Source organism: Jaculus jaculus, chromosome 4 (genome assembly GCF_020740685.1).
Source record: "Jaculus jaculus isolate mJacJac1 chromosome 4, mJacJac1.mat.Y.cur, whole genome shotgun sequence".
NCBI classification, from domain to species: domain Eukaryota; kingdom Metazoa; phylum Chordata; class Mammalia; order Rodentia; family Dipodidae; genus Jaculus; species Jaculus jaculus.
This window is the reverse complement of record NC_059105.1, coordinates 158,041,288-158,058,375: the sequence shown is the minus strand read 5'-3', so window position 1 is coordinate 158,058,375 and position 17,088 is coordinate 158,041,288. Positions and strand designations below refer to the sequence as shown.

The window sequence follows — 17,088 nt, the reverse complement described above, 5'->3', positions numbered from 1 at the left end:
GATGATCAAGTGATTCTAAGATTGAGATAAGATGAATGAGTTTGAAAAAAATCAGTATAAATAGGCTTTCTTTTTTAAAATATTTAATTTAATTAATTTAGTTATTTGACAGAGAAAGAGGGAGAGAGAGAAAGAGAGAGAGAGAATGGGCACACCAGGGCCTCCAGTCACTGCAAATGAACTCCAGACGCGTGCACCCCCTTGTGCATCTGGCTAACGTGGGTCCTGGGGAATCGGACCTGGGCCTTTTGGCTTTGCAGGCAAATAAATGCCTTAACTTCTAAGCCATCTCTCCAGCCCTAAGTAGGCTTTCTTGATATAGGCTTACTTATCATATTAAATAGGATATACTTGTTCTTCATGCTTATTCTATCAAATAGATTTGTGCAAAGTTAGCCTTATTATAATTGGTAATCACATTTTGACCTAGGTTTTTCTTTAAGCCTCATTCTGTTTATGTTTTATAAAACAATAACAGAATGTTAAATGATGTCTGTAAGGCCACACATTTCAGTACACTGAAATTTTAATTCACTTCTGCCTAGATCCGTCCTTTCTCTTCTCCCCTGGTAACAGTTGTTCCCCAACCAAGAACTATTCTTTCTTTCTTTTTTTTTTTTTTTTTTTTTTTTTGAGAGAGAGAGAGGGAAAAAGTTGGCATGCCAGGGCCTCCAGCCACCGCAATCAAATTCTAGACTTGTGCACCACCTTGTGCGCTTGTGAGACCTTGCGAGCTTGTGTCACCTTGTGCGTCTGGCTTACGTGGGACATGGAGAGTTGAACATGGGTCCTCAGGCTTTGCAGGCAAGTGCCTTAACCATTAAGCCATCCCTCCAGCCTCACTTTCTGTTTCTTAGTTAATCTCTGGCCTGCTTCCCATCTGACTACTCTCCTCACTGTTCTCAGAAGATGCAGCTGCTTCCTAAGTGAGCAAATGGACATGGTCCTCCTTTTCCCAACCTCAGTGTCTCTTAGAGCATATTCTCCCTTCCATTGCACATGCTCTTGGATCTTGTCTTGAGAAGTCAGACCCGAGAAATCAGACTATGACATTTACCCCATTACATTCTCCAAAAAATGTCATCCTTGCCACCACATCTTCCATCAGGTAAGTCACAGTCTGCCCTCCTGTGTGTGCGTGTTCTCATGTATGTGAGAGTATAGGCACACGCTTGACACTGTATGCATGTAAAAGTCAGAGGACAACTTTCTGGTCAGTCCTCACTTTTCTACCTCTTTAAAACATATTTTTTTTATGGCCGGGTGTGGTGGCGCACACCTTTAATCCCAGCATTAGGGAGGCAGAGGTAGAGGATTGCCATGAGTTCGAGGCCACCCTGAGACTACAGAGTAATTTCCAGGTCAGCCTGAGCTAGAGTGAGACCTTACCTCGAAAAAGAAAAAAATAAAATAAAAAATATATATGTGTGTGTGTGTGTGTGTGTGTGTGTGTGTGTGTGTGTGTGTGACACAGAGGAGGGAGGGAGGAAGAGAGGGGAAGGGAGAGAAATGGGCACACCAGGGCCTCTAGCCATTGCAAATGAACTCCAGGACACATGCGCCACCATGTGCTTAAATGGGTTCTGGGAACTTGAACCTGCATCCTTAGGCTTCACAGGCAAGTGCCTTAACTGCTAAGACATCTCTACAGCCATTCACCTCTTTTGAGTCAGTATTTCACTCTCTCTCTCTATCTGGATCTTGCTTTGCTGTTTTTTGTTTGGTTTTGTTTTTTTTGCTGGCTCTCCAAAAGCTTCTGGGAAATTCTCCTGTCTTTGCTTCCCATCTTGCAGTCAGCACGCTGGGCTTGCAGAGGCCTGCCGTGGTGTCCAGTTTTTTACATGGGGCTTGGAGATTGGGCTTGGGTAACTCGGGCTGGAGTGGTGGAGAACTTTATCCACTGAGCTCTCCCTAGCCCTCTGCCCTCCCTCAAACATTGTTTTTTTTTTTCTTCTTCTTCTCTTGATTTTGATTTTTCAAACATTTTTATTTATTTAAGAGGTAGAGTGAGGGCTGAAGGGATGGCTTAGCGGGAAAGGCATTTGCCTGCAAAGCCAAAGGACTGAGGTTCGATTTCCCAGGACCCTCGTTAGACAGATTCATAAGGGGAGGGGGGTGCCAGATTCACACGGATCTGGAGTTTGTTTGCAGTGGTTTGAGGCCCTGGCACGCCCATTCTTTCTCTCTCTATCTCCTCTTTCTCTGTCAAATAAGTAATAAAATATTTTTAAGAGAAAGAGGGAGAGTTTGCTATTCATGTATTCAACTGTGTAGGCTGCTGTTAAACCTACTCAATGAATTCTTAGTTTTAGATATGATATTTAAAAAACATTAAGTAAATTTCATTTATTTGAGATGGAGCGAGACAGGGAGAGAGAGAGAGAAGCAGGTAGAGAATGGGAATGCCAGGGCCTCCAGATGCATGCGCCACCATATACACCTGGCTTATGTGGGACCTGGAGAATCAAATCTGGGTCCTTAGGCTTTGCAGGCATGCTCCTTAACTGGTAAGCCATCTCTCCAGCCCTAGATATATTTTGTGTTCCATAATATGTGATTTCTTATAGATACAACTTCTGTGCTAGAGTTCTCCATTTTTCATCAGTGAATATATCTTTGTTCTTTGGAAATATACATTCAATATCTAGTGATTTTAATAGCTGAATCTGCCTGTGGTTTTCTTTTGTTGTATATATTTTCTTCTTAATTGTGGACACATTGTCATACTTTTTTTGTTTTTTTTTGTTTTTTTTTTTTTTTTTTGGTTTTTCAAGGTAGGGTCTCACCCTAGCTCAGGCTGATCTGGAATTCACTATGTAGTCTCAGGATGGCCTTGAACTCATGGCAATCCTCCTACCTCTGTCTCCCAAGTGATGGGATTAAAGGTGTGAGACACCATGCCTGGTAATGTGTGTGTGTGTGTGTGTGTGTTTTAATAAACTGACATTTATTTGACAGTCATCTGATATTTGTTTTACCCATTAGATTCTGAGGCTCCATGAGGTAAGTTCCCCTCTTTAAAATTTTTTTTAATATTTTGTTTTTATTTGTTTACTTGAGTGAGATAAAGAAATAGGCAAGTAGAGAGAAAGAGAGAGAGAGAATGGGTGCTCCAGGGCTTCCAGCTACTGCAAATGAGCTCCAGATATGTGTGCTAACGTGGGTCCTGGGGAGTTGAACCTGGTCCTTTGGCTTTTCAGGCAAGTGCCTTAACTGCTAAGCCATCTCTGTAGATCAAGTTCACCTTTTTTGTTGGTTTTTCAAGGCAGGGTCTCTCTCTAGCCCAGATTGACCTGGAATTCACTATGTAGTCTCAGGGTGGCCTTGAACTCACGGCAATCCTCCTACCTCTGTCTCCCGAGTGCTGGGATTAAAGGTGTGCATCACCACGCCCAGCTTTGGGCTACAATGTTTTTAAGAATATCTTTTCAAGATTTTTTTAAACTTGTTACAGTGGAAGCCTTGAGCTCCTTTAACCTACCATATTCTAGCTGGGAGATAAAAGCCACTTTTGTGACCTTAACCAGAACTCTCTGCTGATGACTTCCAAATCTGATTATAAAAATGTTGAGCCATGGGCTGGGGAGATGGCTTAGTGGTTAAGGTGCTTGCCTGTGAAGCCTAAGGATACATGTTTGACTCTCCAGATCCCACATAAGCCAGATGCACAAGGTGACACAAGTGTGCAAGGCAGCACACGTGTCTGGAGTTTGACTGTAGTGGCTGGAGGCCCTGGTGCATTGATTCTTCCTCTCGCACAACAAAAATGTTCAGCCATGCTCATTCCTATCCACTGGTTACCTATTGTAGAATTGCTTTCCCCACAAAGTCATCCAAGACACACTTCTTTTCTTCTTTCAGTTGCCTTGCATAATACACTATGACCATTTTTGGTTCATCTTTTTCTTTTATTCTACGTTTAAGTCTCTGATAGATTTGAATTTTTTTTTCATTTAGGGAAATAAAAATGAACACCTTTAATAACCACAATGAGGAAGTTTAATTTATAACATAGTTTAATATCTTTAATGTGCAACAAAGAGAAGTGAGGTACAAAAACGTTAATGCCGCAAGATAACAGTTTAGGTTGGAACTGAATCAAGACTTTGGTTTATTTTCATTTCTTCCCACACTCTAGATTTTCCTCCTTGAATAAGGCAATTAAACATCAAGGATTTTCTCTATGATAATCTAAAATTTGAATATTATGCTCTTTTGTTCTCATAACTCACTAAAATATCCTGAATAATCCCGTTTGCACACTGAAAAATTAATTTTTAGCATCTTAAAGTAGAACAAAAATTTCTTGTTAAAGAATGTCCTAATTTTTGTCCTTTTTTTGAGTCCTCTTTAACTGCATTTGACACAACTGTTAAACATGGAGGATGCTCAGAATAAGGCAGGCTTAAAGTAGCCTCCGCACACTCATTGCTTCAGAACTTACCAGAATCTTTGGGCAGGTAGGTTCTAATATATTACATTTTTCTCAATGCCACAAAATGAAGGCTTAGTTTTTCCAGATAAAATTTCTTTACTCATATCCCTCTCAAAAACCTTTTAGGTAGCTTCATTTTTTTTTTTTTCTCATCAAAATAATGTCCTATCTGACATCCAAGACCTCCACAATTTGTCTCATCTTTTTATTTTTCCAGTTTATTTCAACGAGGCTTTTCTATCTTAAGCCAAATCTATTGGCAAGGCAAGTTAGCGTTTGGATGCAATATTGCTAAGAGCGGTCCCACGTGCCCTTGCCCTTGTTCTGAGTAATACGTTTTGACTCTATTTGCCAAACTTGCATATATATCATGCTGGTGCCACTTCTTGGAGGTTATAAGCTCCACATGGCTATAATTTAACAATTGAACAGATACCTCTTCCAATTTCTGTACTTATTCAAGCCTATATTTTAAAGGTCTCCTGTATATTCACTTCATGGGCCACAATCTCAGGGATACATGATTTGTTTATAAATTGCTGCATGCTCCCTAAAGTGCTATGTGGTCCACTTATTTTGGTATCTAGTATACACATTTGGGGTCACTTTATGTCTTTTTAAAAAGATTTTTATTTATTTGCTTATTTGATACACACACACACACACACACACACACACACACACAGAGTGGGGAGGAGGAGGGAGGGATGGAGGGGAAAGAATGGGCACACCAGGCCTCCGGCCACTGCAAATGAACTCCATACTCATGTGCCACCTTATGCATGTGGCTTTATGTGGGTACCGGGGAATAGAACTCTGGTCATTAGGTTTTGCAGGTAAGCCCCTTAACTGCTGAGCCATCTCTCTAACCTCACAGCCTTTGTCTTTTTGTTTATTTATTTATTTATTTTGAGGTAGGGTCACACTGTAGCTCAGGCAGACCTGAAATTCACTATGTAGTCTTAAGGTGGCCTCGAACTCACGGCGATCCTCCTACCTCTGCCTCCCCAGTGCTGGGATTAAAGGCGTGCGCCACCACGCCCGGCTTAGCCTTTGCCTTTTTAAAGTACACAAGTGAAGTACTTTATCCTTTGGATGGAATATCAAAATACTTCATACCATTTTCATCCTGTTGTGTGTCTTCCCTACTCTGGTTTAATTGTAGCATTTCTGATTCAGACTTGAATATACAGACAAGGGTTTTCCGGTAAATGCTTGTCTCCTGCTTTCATTATCACTCTTCATCATACTTGGTGTCATCCTGATTTTTATATTTTTTTTCCAACACAAAACCCATGACTGCTAACCCTTCATAGTGCAGTGTACCCTGTCATCCCAAGGGCAGGTGTGTCTTTAGGGAAAACGTACAAACAAACAAAAAAAAACTAGTCTTTTTTTTAACCATACAAACGCAAAAATATGGAACGCTTCACAAATTTGCTTGTCATCCTTGCGCAGGGGCACGCTTATCTTCTCTGTATTGTTCCAATTTTCCAATTTTAGTATATGTGCTGCCAAAGCGAGCACAAAAAAATATACTCTTTTTTTTTCTTTTTTTTGAGGTAGGGTCTCACTCTAGCCCAGGCTGACTTGGAATTCACTATGTAGTCTCAGGGTGGCCTCGAACTCATGGCGATCCTCCTACCTCTGCCTCCCAAGTGCTGGGATTAAAGGCGTGTGCCACCACGCCCGGCAAAAAAAAAAAAAAAAACTATTCTTGATTGTTAGGCAAACCAGGATTCTGGACCTGGGCATATCTTTGGCTAATTCTATGATCCTGGGACTATCATTAATCCAATAAAAGCTCAGATATTTTAGGGCTCAGATATTTGGGGCTTATGGGCCAGCTGTCATTATGTTAAGCGTTGTCAATACAGGGCCCTGGGAGGGCAGGGAGGAGGTGGCCCTTTCTCTTGAAGGCTTAGGTATGCGTCACTTGCCTTCTAGGGATCTGCAGCTTCTCCAGGGTTGGATCTCGTCTATAGCCCCTGGCTTCTCCATCAGGTATTCCTGCATTACGCTGTCTCCTGAGCGCCTTACTGTTGTGGTGCCTGATCAGGGTGCCCACAGGTAGCAGTTTCCTGGTGTGCTGTGGTCCCACAAAGCATGTGCAATGTAAGGCTTTGTCTGGGGGGGGGGCATTACTGAAAGATGTCGGGAATTCTGAGGGGCGGGACTTGTTGGGAGAATCTTAAGGTTTTAGGAGTGTGTCACCCCCCACCCCCACCACCACTTCCCACAGGATTCTGTGATTTTTGGATTCTTCCCTTTCTGCTTCTGGCTCATGAGGTGAGTGATTTGGTCTCCCCCATGTTTCCCTCATGGCGTGTTGCTGTTGGCAGAGGCCCTGAATAATAGGGCCACTAGATTTTGCCTTGGAACCACTTGAATTGTGAGGCCCAAATCAACTCTTTCTTTTTATAGTTAATGACCTCAGGAAGTTCATCATAGGAAAGCTGCCCTGGCACCTCTCCAGGGAACCTTAGAAGTGAGTCACCTTCTTGTAAGTAGGTTCTTTGGCACCCCAGAGAGAGGAACTGCCTGGTACCTCAGCAGTTCCTCTGACCTCTAGGGAACTGTAGCTACACCCTAGACAACAAGCTCTGGGAGAGGTCTCTTCCTGGGCTAATCTATCTAAAGGCTGCCCCGTATGCTTTAGAGCTTGTCTTGTGTCTTGATTGCCAATCTTCCATTGCTCCAATCCCATTATTATCAAAAATGCTTTATATTGAGTCAGGCCTGGTGGCACAGGCCTTTAATCCCAGAACTCAGGAGGCAGAGGTGGGAGGATCACTGTGAGTTCAAGGCCACCCTGAGATTACATAGTGAATCCCAGAGGTCAGCCTGGGCTAGAGTGAGACCCTACCCCCAGAAAACCAAAAAAAAAAAAAAAAAAAGAAAAAAGAAAAAAACTTTCTAGTAAATCATCCATATTAAAATTACTTGATGGTTTCTTTCTCTTTGGTGGACTCTGCTGATACACATTGGCCAACAGTTATGTTGGGGGGGGTGAAGAGAGTGGAGTGGGGCTTCAGGCAGGAAGCCTGTAGGGGAGAACATGGCAGTGTTTGGGCAACAACTCTTAAAAGAGTCACTGGGGGCTGGAGAGATGGCTTAGTGGGTAAAGCATTTGCCTCTGAAGCCAAAGGACCCAGGTTCAATTCCCCAGGACCCGTGTAAGCCAGATGCACAAGGTGGTACATGTGTCTTGGAGTTCATTTGCAGTGGCTGAAGGCTCTGGTGCGCCCATTCTCTATCGACCTCTTCCTCTCTCTCTCTCTCTCTCAAATGAGTACAATAAATGAAATTAATTAAAAAAAATTAACAGGGCTGGAGAGATAGCTTAGCACTTAAGGCATTTGCTGCAAAGCCAAAGGATCCTGGTTCGATTCTCCAGTAGCCATGTAAGCCAGATGCGCAAGAGGGCACATGCATCTGGAGCTCGTTTACAGTGGCTGGAGGCCCTGGTGTGCCCATTCTCTCTCTCAAATAAATAAAAAAAATATTTTAAAAAATAACAAAGGGTGTCACTTCCCTGGAAAGTCATTGTAATTAGAAGGGATAAGGTTAAGTATTGGGAGGGTCCCTGGGGAGATGGCTTCGTGGATAAGGAACTTGCTGTGCAAGTGTGAGGGCGAGTTCAGCTCCCGAACACTCATGTAAACGCAGGGCCTGCCTGCTGTGCACCTGAATGCTGGGGCTCAGGAGGCAGAGACAGAATGCTGGGGCAAGCTGGCTAGCGGGACTGGTCAAAATCAGTGAGACCTGGCTTGAAATGAGAAACTCTGCCCAGTACATAAGGCGGAGAGCGATTGGGGAAGGCATCCATTATTAATCTCTGGCCTCCAAATGCACATACACACATGTGCACTCACACCTGGGAGCTACACACACACACACACACACACACACACACACACAGAGAGAGAGAGAGAGAGAGAGAGAGAAACAGGCATTTAGCAAAGGGGATCTAGGACTTGGAAACCACCAGAGAAGGAGGAGGAGTAGAGAAGAGTCTAGAAGGGACTCTCAATTTTCAAGCCTGGAAGACTAGCTGCATCATAGTGGTACTACGGTAGAAATGGGGAACACAAGGGCTGGAGAGATGGCTTAGCGGTTAAGCCCTTGCCTGTGAAGCCTAAGGACCCCGGTTCGAGGCTCGGTTCCCCAGGTCCCACGTTAGCCAGATGCACAAGTGGGCGCACGCGTCTGGAGTTCGTTTGCAGAGGCTGGAAGCCCTGGCGCGCCCATTCTCTCTCTCTCCCTCTATCTGTCTTTCTCTCTGTGTCTGTCGCTCTCAAATAAATAAATTAAAAAAAAAAAAAGAAATGGGGAACACAAGAGAGGGAGGTTCAGGTCAAAGTCTTACTCTTGGGAGTTCTGTGTACTCTTGAGTCACAAAGCCTTGGAATCGGATTCCTTGCATTGGAGAGGCACACAAACTCAATTGTTCCACCTTTGGACAGGAAGAGCCATTTGTTATCAGAATTTTTTTTTTTTTTAAGTAGGACAAAAGTCCATTCCATCTGAAGATCCCATTATTCAAACATTTCAGACAGCTCTTGGTTTGGTGGGCCGTCTTCAATTGTGCACATTCCAGGGCTCACCTCCAACTCTCAGAATTCAATAAATTTTCCATTAAGTGAAACCTACATGCCTCCCAGAGGGGAACAGCAGACTCACTCATACTTGCTAAGTACTGAAGAATATAGACTTTATCAAATATTACCTATGGGCTCGTTCTAGAATTTCTCATTTGGTTTTATTGGTGTGGGCTCACCAGAGGTTCAGTTATAGAAGTGAAATTGTTGTTACATGAATGAAAGGCTCCAGACACCAGAATCCCAGAGTTCTTTTCTATGAACAGCTCTTGGAACAAAGGACCAGGCAAGCGTACATCCTTGCTAGGATGGCCTGAAGTTAACTCTTGCTTTTGGGATGTACTTCCTACCTTTTGCTGGTTAGTTAATTCCTCCCTAAGAGCCCAAGTCATTCTTCCCTGACCTCCCTGCCAATTTCATTAACCCTCAATCTTTAATTTGACATGATTTGTGTGATATGTTTTTGAATATTTTATTTATTTACTAGAGAGTGGGAGAGAATGAGTGCTTCAGGGCCTCTAGACTCTGTAAATGACCTCCACCTTGTGCATCTGGCTTACATGGGTACTGGGGAATTGAACCTGGGTCCTTAGGCTTCACAGGCAAGGGCCTTAACCACTAAGCCATCTCTCCAGGAGCCCATTGTGTGATATTTTTTTAAAAAATATTTTATTTATTTATTTGTGTTTATTTACTTGACAGAGAAAGAGGGAGAGAGAGAGAGAAAGAATGGGCGTACCAGGGCCTCCAGCCACTGCAGATGAACTCCAGATGCATGCGCCCCCTTGTGCGTCTGGCTAATGTGGGTCCTGGGGAATTGAACCTGGGACCTTTGGCTTCAGGGGCAAACGCCTCAACCGTTCAGCCATTCCCTCCAGCCTTTAAAAGTATTTTTTATTCTGCAATTTTCATAATTATAGACAACAAACTATGGTAATCCCCCCCCACACACACACTCCCTTGTGTGATACTTTTGATTAACATATTTCTGCTTCACAAACATTAGGCCAAGAATGGTCAATTTTTGCTCACTACAGAATTCCAACGCTTACCAGTGCCTTGAACTATGGGTTTGATACTTTTTTTTTTTTTTTTAAGGTAGGCTTTCAACCTGGCCCAGGCTTCCCTGGAATTAACTATGTAGTCTCAGGGTGGACTAGAACTCACGTGATCCTCCTACCTCTGCCTCCCCAGTGCTGGGATTAAAGGCGTGCGCCACCACTCCGGGCAGGTTCCATACTTTTGATTAACATGTTTCTGCCCCATAGACTATAAACACCAGGACAAGAATGGTCAATTTTTGCTCACTACAGAATTCCAATGCTTACCAGTGCCTGGAACTATGGGTAAACTACTGGTAAAAATGAGAGTTAGCAGTTTTTAGTCATGCCCATTGGTCTTCCCAACAGTCCCTTCACAGACTTTGTTACAACTCTGTTATAGATGAAAAGAAAAAAAAAAGACAGAGGTTAGGCTCCCTAGCGGGGGTTCCCATTCCAGATTTTGTTGTTGTTTCTAAGTCACAGTACACCGTGTAAGAGACAATGAAATAGCAATGCCAGATACAACACACACATCATTTGGCTGCGAAGTATATAATACTCCCCACCTAAGGACGCCGGTGCCCCTGGCTGTGAGAAAGGAAAGACCCATAACCCAGGTTGGTTGCAACAGTCCTGGGATGGTAAGGAATCCCACCCCTTTCCACTTCCCCTGGGGAGGGGGGGTTTGCTACCTCAGGCTCGCTCCCAATTGAGCTGTCTGGCTTCAGGCTACTTCTCGAGCCTGGCCTCAGGCAGGAAGGGTGAGGAGCGCTCCAGGGCCTGGCACCCTTGGCAGAGAGAGCAGGACCCGAGTGACAGGACCACCGTGCCACGAGACGCCACGAGGCTTTGTGAGCGCTGTGCCTCTGCCTGGCAACCGCGCCGCTGGCGCAGCTGGGCGCGGGGGACACTGTGTGACGTCACAGACGGGGCTGGCGTTAGGAGCCCTGGACAGATGTGCAGCCACGTGCAGTGGGCTTGAGTGGGGCTCGACAGGAAGGGAGGAGCCTACAGAGATTTGTGGAGGGGGTGGTGATGATGGGGGCCTGGAGAGATGGCTTAGCGGTTAATGCACTTGACTGCAAAGCCAAAGGACCCAGGTTCGATTTCCCAGTACCCATATAAAGCCAGATACACAAGGTGGCGCATCTGGAGTTTTTTGTTGTTGTTGTTTTGTTTTTTGTTTGTTTTTGGCTTGCTTGTGGACAGTAGGCATATGTGAGCCGAGGTATTCCTGTGGGAATACCACAACACTTCTTTTCTTTTCTTTTTTTTTTTAATATTTTATTTTCATTTATTTATTTCAGAGACACACAGAGAGAAGGGGGCAAGTTGAGAGAGAGAGGGAGAGAGAGAATGGGCGCACCAGGGCCTCCAGCCACTGCAAACGAACTCCAGATGCATGCGCCCCTTGTGCATCTGGCTAACGTGGGTCCTGGGGAACCGAGCCTCGAACCGGGGTCCTTAGGCTTCACAGGCAAGTGCTTAACCGCTAAGCCATCTCTCCAGCCCCATGGTGATTTTTTTTTTTTTAAAGCTTCTTAGGAGGCAAGAAAAGACCCCACTGCTCTGCCGCTCACATTGCCGCTGCACATCGCCGTTAGGGTGTCCGTTGCCTCCGCCTGTCCATTTATGCAGCACTGCACGTTAGTCTGAATCAATGAGTTCCTTCACCCAGTGCCTTCAGAGGCTTCTGTAGTTGTGAGATGAAAGCCGTGGTCTCTCCTTAAAGCAATTTCAGACATCAGTGAGCAAGTAAGATTTTGGTGAATGTATGCAGAGGGCTTTTCACGGCCAGCTGCCATCGGTTTGCAAAGGGTCCCACCTTGCTGTCCCTTTCCGGCATAGAGAATCTTGGATGATCTGGATAGACACTCACCCACAGGCAAGCTCTAGGGATGAAAGAAACGTCACTGTGCCTTCCCAAGGCTCTGGTGGAAGAATAGCCGAGTGCTGGTGTAGACTCCTGACTAGGAGGACATGTCTTTGGATGAGGGGCCCCAGGGGGCTGGAGGTCCTGGCAGGTGCACCTTCCAAGAAACAACAACTGGGGCTGGTGAAGCCCAATTGGTAGCCCGCAGGACGTGGGCATAGGGTCTGTTGTTGTATGTGTGCATATAGGAAGGTTCGTTGATTGCCTCCTGCATGAAGCATAAATAGTATAGGCGGGCATGAATAATGATAACTTTTCTGCACAATAAGGGACTTACCAGGAAAAACAGAAGCCATCTAGAGATGGATTTAAAAAAAAATGGAATTTGGGCTGGAGAAATGGCTTAGCGGCCAAGGCGTTGGCCTGCAAAGCCAAGGGACTCGGGTTCGATTTCCCCAGGACCCACTTTAGCCAGATGCACAAGAGGGCGCATGTGTCTGGAGTTCCTTTGCAGTGGCTAGAGGCCCTGGCGCACCCATTCTCTCTGTCTCTCCCTCTTTTACTGTTAAATAAATAAATGAATTAATTAAATTAAATAAAAACATTAGAAATGGAATTTTAGTGTGCTAGATAAAATGTAAGAGAGGAATTTCACAACACTGTTTGTGGCAGTCTGACGTCTTGTCTGTGGGAGGCAGGTTGAGAGTCATCTTTTTCAGTCAGTATATGAACAGAATACAGCAAAGGAACATGCTAAGAAACCAGGGATCCCAACATTCAGGAGCACTGCTTTCTTCTGAGGGAGGCAAAGGTGAGAGAGGAAATGGGATTGGAGGTGGTCTGGCCTTCGGAGCTGTCACAGTTAGTTTCTTATTGCCAAGACAAAAAAGTGGACCACTAGTAGCTTATGGAAGGGAAAGGGTTTTTTCAGGCTTATAGCTTTTTTAAAAAAATAATTTATTTATTTGTTACAGTGAAAGAGGCAAAGAGAAAAAGAGAGAAGGAGAATGGATGTGCCAGGGCCTCCAGCCACTGCAAATGAACTCCAGAAGCACGAGCCCCCTTGTGTATCTGACTTACGTGGGTCCTGGTGAATCAAACCGACAAAGCGAGGCTCTTTGGTTTTGCAGGCAAATGCCTTAACCACTAAGCCATCTAATTAGCCCTCGGGCTTACAGTTTTGTTTGTTTTTAGGCTTACAGATTTGAGGGGAAGCTTCGTCATGGTGAGAATAAAAAGCAACCAGCTCACAACACAACGTGGGGGCATTTTCATTTAAGCTACCACAGGAGTAGTGGTGAGCTCATGGGTGTTCACTGTATTTTAGAACTTATATGGACTTCTTAATGGCTGAAATATTAATTATTTAAAAATATTTTATTCTTGTTTATTTGATAGAGGGAAAGAAGCAGTGAGAGAGAGAGAGAGGGAGAGTGAGAGAGAGAGAAAGAAAATGGGCATTCCAGGGCTTCCAGCCACTGCAAATGAACTCCAGATGCATACACCACTTTGTACATCTGGCTTACATGGGTACTAGGGAATCCAACCAAGGTCCTTTGGCTTTTCAGGAAAGCACCTAAACCTCTAAGCTATCTCTCCAGCCCAAGAAGTATTAAATTTTTTGAAGTAAGCCATATTATAGGTTACACTCTTTCCCTTTGCTTTCTTTTGCACCTTACAATTGACTTACTTTTCTCAGCACCATTTCATTTTTCCTTTTTCTTCCAGATTGTTTAAATCAACATACAAATGTGGTCCAATTTCTCCCATTGCATTCTCCTCCATCTCTGTTCCCCTTTACAAAAGTTTTTTTTTTTAATTTTTTTTATTTTTATTTATTTGAGAGTGAGAGAGATACAGAAATAGGGAGCAAGAGAGAAAAGAGAGAGAGAGAGAAAGAGAGAGAGAGAATGGTGCACCAGAGCCTCCAGCCACCAAAACTGAACTCCAGATGCATGTGCCCCTTGTGCAGCTGGCTTACATGGGTCCTGGGGAATTGAACCAAGCTCCTTTGGCTTTGCAGGCAAGCGCCTTAACCACTAAGCAATCTCTCCAGCCCCTTACAATAGTTCTTTAAGGACACTGCCTCTGCTTGCTGCCTCTGACCTCTCTCCAAGCAGTCTTTCTACCTGAGTCAGAATTTTCACTACACTGAAGTTGTACCTGTTAATTCCCCTGACCCCCACATTGTTCAATTCAAGGTTATTTCTCACCTTCACTACTCAACCTATGACCTTTGGATTCTCTTTTCTTTTTTGGGGGGGGTGAGGTAGGGTCTTGCTGTAGCTCAGGCTGACCTAGAATTCACTCTGTAGTCTCAGGGTGGCCTACCTCTGCCTCCCTAGTGCTGGGATTAAAGGTGTGTGCTACCACGCCCGGCTAGAGTCTTTACCTATAATTGGTTTTTTTTTAAATTTTTTATTTATTTATTTATTTTAGTTTCATATAGTCTTGAATGCAGCACTTTCCTTAGACTCTGTATTAGAACACTGAGCCGTCTACTTGACACTGGGAGATTTTTTAAAGATTTATTTTTATTTATTTATTAGTGACAGATAATGCGAAAGAGAGAGAGAGAATGGACACACCTGGGCCTGTAGCCACTGCAAATGAACTCCAGAAACATGTGCCATCATGTGCCTCTTGCTTATGTGGGACCTGGAGGATCAAACCTGGGTCCTTCGGCTTTGCATGCAGGTGCCTTAACTGCTAAGCCATCTCTCCAGCCTGACACTGGAAGTTTTGACAGGCTTCCCACACTTAGCAACCCCATGCCCAACATACCCTCTCCAACACAGCTCCTCCAATCTTTTCTTTTCTTTTCTTTTTTTTTTAAATTTTTATTTATTTATTTGAGAGAGACAGACACGGAGAGAAAGACAGATAGAGGGAGAGAGAGAGAATGGGCGCGCCAGGGCCTCCAGCCACTGCAAACGAACTCCAGACACATGCGCCCCCTTGTGCATCTGGCTAACGTGGGACCTGGGGAACCGAGCCTCGAACCGGGGTCCTTAGGCTTCACAGGCAAGCGCTTAACCGCTAAGCCATCTCTCCAACCCTCCTCCAATCTTTTCTACTTCGCAACTGTAGCCTCCTAGTGGCTCAGACTAAGGCCTTACCTGTGGATGTTTTTCTCTTGTAGCTTGCATACAATCTGAGTAAACACTATTGGCTCTGTTGGCAGAAATCATTCAAAGCCAGAGCACTTCACTCCACCGCCAGTACCCTGGTGTGAGCAAACTGTGTCTCACCTGTACCACTGGACAGCTCCCTCAGCCCATCTCCCTGTTTCTGCTCTTGCTCCTCTGTGCCTAAATCCTCCCCCATCCTATGACTAAGTCTTAACATAGCTTCCAAGGCAAACCTCTGAAAACTCAAGAGCGACAGTCTCTCTCCTCTGCTCACACCCTCTCAGTGCCTCTCGTAACCCACCATGCTCTCCTTTTCTCCTTCCTCACTTCCCTCCAGTCACTTTGCCCATACTCTCCTCAGGAAGGCCAGGCACATTCCTGCATTAGAAACTTTGCCCACGCATTTTCTTTGCCAAGACTATAACTCCTTCAGATAACTATATGGTTCACTCCTCAAATGTATATCCCAATGTCAGGTTAAGAGGGACCTTCTCACTGGACATGGTGGCCACGTCGTTAATCCCAGCACTTGGGAGGCAGAGGTAGGAGGATTGCTGTGAGTTCGAGGCCACCCTGAGACTCCATAGTGAATTACAGGTCAGCCTGGACCAGAGTGAGACCCTACCTCAAAAAAATAAAATAAAATAAAATAAAATAAAAAAGAGGGACCTTCTCGATCCTTCTATTTAAGATAGCATATCAGCATCCCTTTCAATTTCTCCCTTGCTTTGCTGTCACCAAATACTATGTATTTTTTTAAACGCATTTATGGGGTTGGAGAGATGGTTTAGTCATTAACGTGCTTGCCTGTGAAACCTAAGGACTCATGTTTGAAGCCCCAGGTACCATGTTAGCCAGATGTACAAGGTGATGCAAGCACAAGGTCATACATGTGCATGAGGTGGCACATGCATCTGGAATTCACTTGCAGTGGTTGGAGGTCCTGGTGTAGGAATTCTCTATCTCTCATACAAACAAATAAACAAAATGTAAAAAAAAAAAAACTACGTTTATGAATTTTCTATATTCTTCTACTTAGGTGCATGGGATTTTGTTTGTTTTATGCATGTAATATTTCTGAGCCCTAGAATGGTACTATGTATAATGGGCATCAAGGAGCTGCCCTGAACAAAATGATACTTGAGTATTTCAGCTTTACCCAGTGTGGTGGTTTGAATCAGATGCCCCCCCCCCCGCCTCCATAAACTAGTATGTTCTGGATGCTTGGTCCTCAGATGGTAGCAATTTGGGAAGTGGAGCCTTGCTGGAAGAGGTGTGTCATTGGGGGTAGACCTTGATATTTATCAGCCCCCAGTTTGCAATTGCTACTGTTTCTACCAGCTGTGGTAGAGAGGATGTCCGGCCATACCATGGTCTCCCCCGTCTTGAGACTGTAAGCCAAAACAGAAATCTTTGCTCCCATCAGTCATTTTTGGTTAGGTGTTTTATCCCAGCAATGCAAAGGTGACTGCAATATCCACTCAGTATCTTAAAGGGGTTCAAATTGTACTTGGCCCATAGACAACCAGAGAGAGGAACTAAGGATTGGCATTAATGCCACTATCATCCCGGTTTTATTATGGGATGCCCCATACTAGCCATGAGCTCAGAAGGTAAGTTCTCCTATGCTGTTCATGAGTCATTGTGTTCAGGTCCTTCATGGGACATTACACAAGAGGAAGCAAGAGTAGCCCATCTTATTGGCTACTTGGGTCACGGTGAGCCTGGGAGCAAGTTCTGATTGCTGTATCGGTTGCGATCTTGTCTAGAGTACAGCCCACGGCTGGGGTTTAGCCATGGGGTATGGCTATCCATCTCCTCCCCAAGCCAACACACCTTATGAGAGCATAAACTCCCTTCACTTGTTTTATTTTGCTACAGAGAAAACTTGAAAGAACACAGATTTACCAGCTCAGTTCCTAATGGGCAGGAGTCCAGGGAAAAGCTAACTGATCCTTTGCTAAAGGTCTCACCAAACAACAATCCCATGATGGCTTACCTGAGC

The 17,088-nt window shown here is 44.5% G+C and overlaps 1 non-coding gene across 1 annotated transcript; it reads right to left on the bottom strand.

Moving 5' to 3' along the window:
• Positions 1-5,848: 5,848 nt before the first annotated feature.
• On the bottom strand, positions 5,849-5,952 carry LOC123460428. Its single transcript, XR_006636992.1, has one exon. It is a non-coding gene; the product is annotated as a U6 spliceosomal RNA (small nuclear RNA).
• Positions 5,953-17,088: the final 11,136 nt, after the last annotated feature.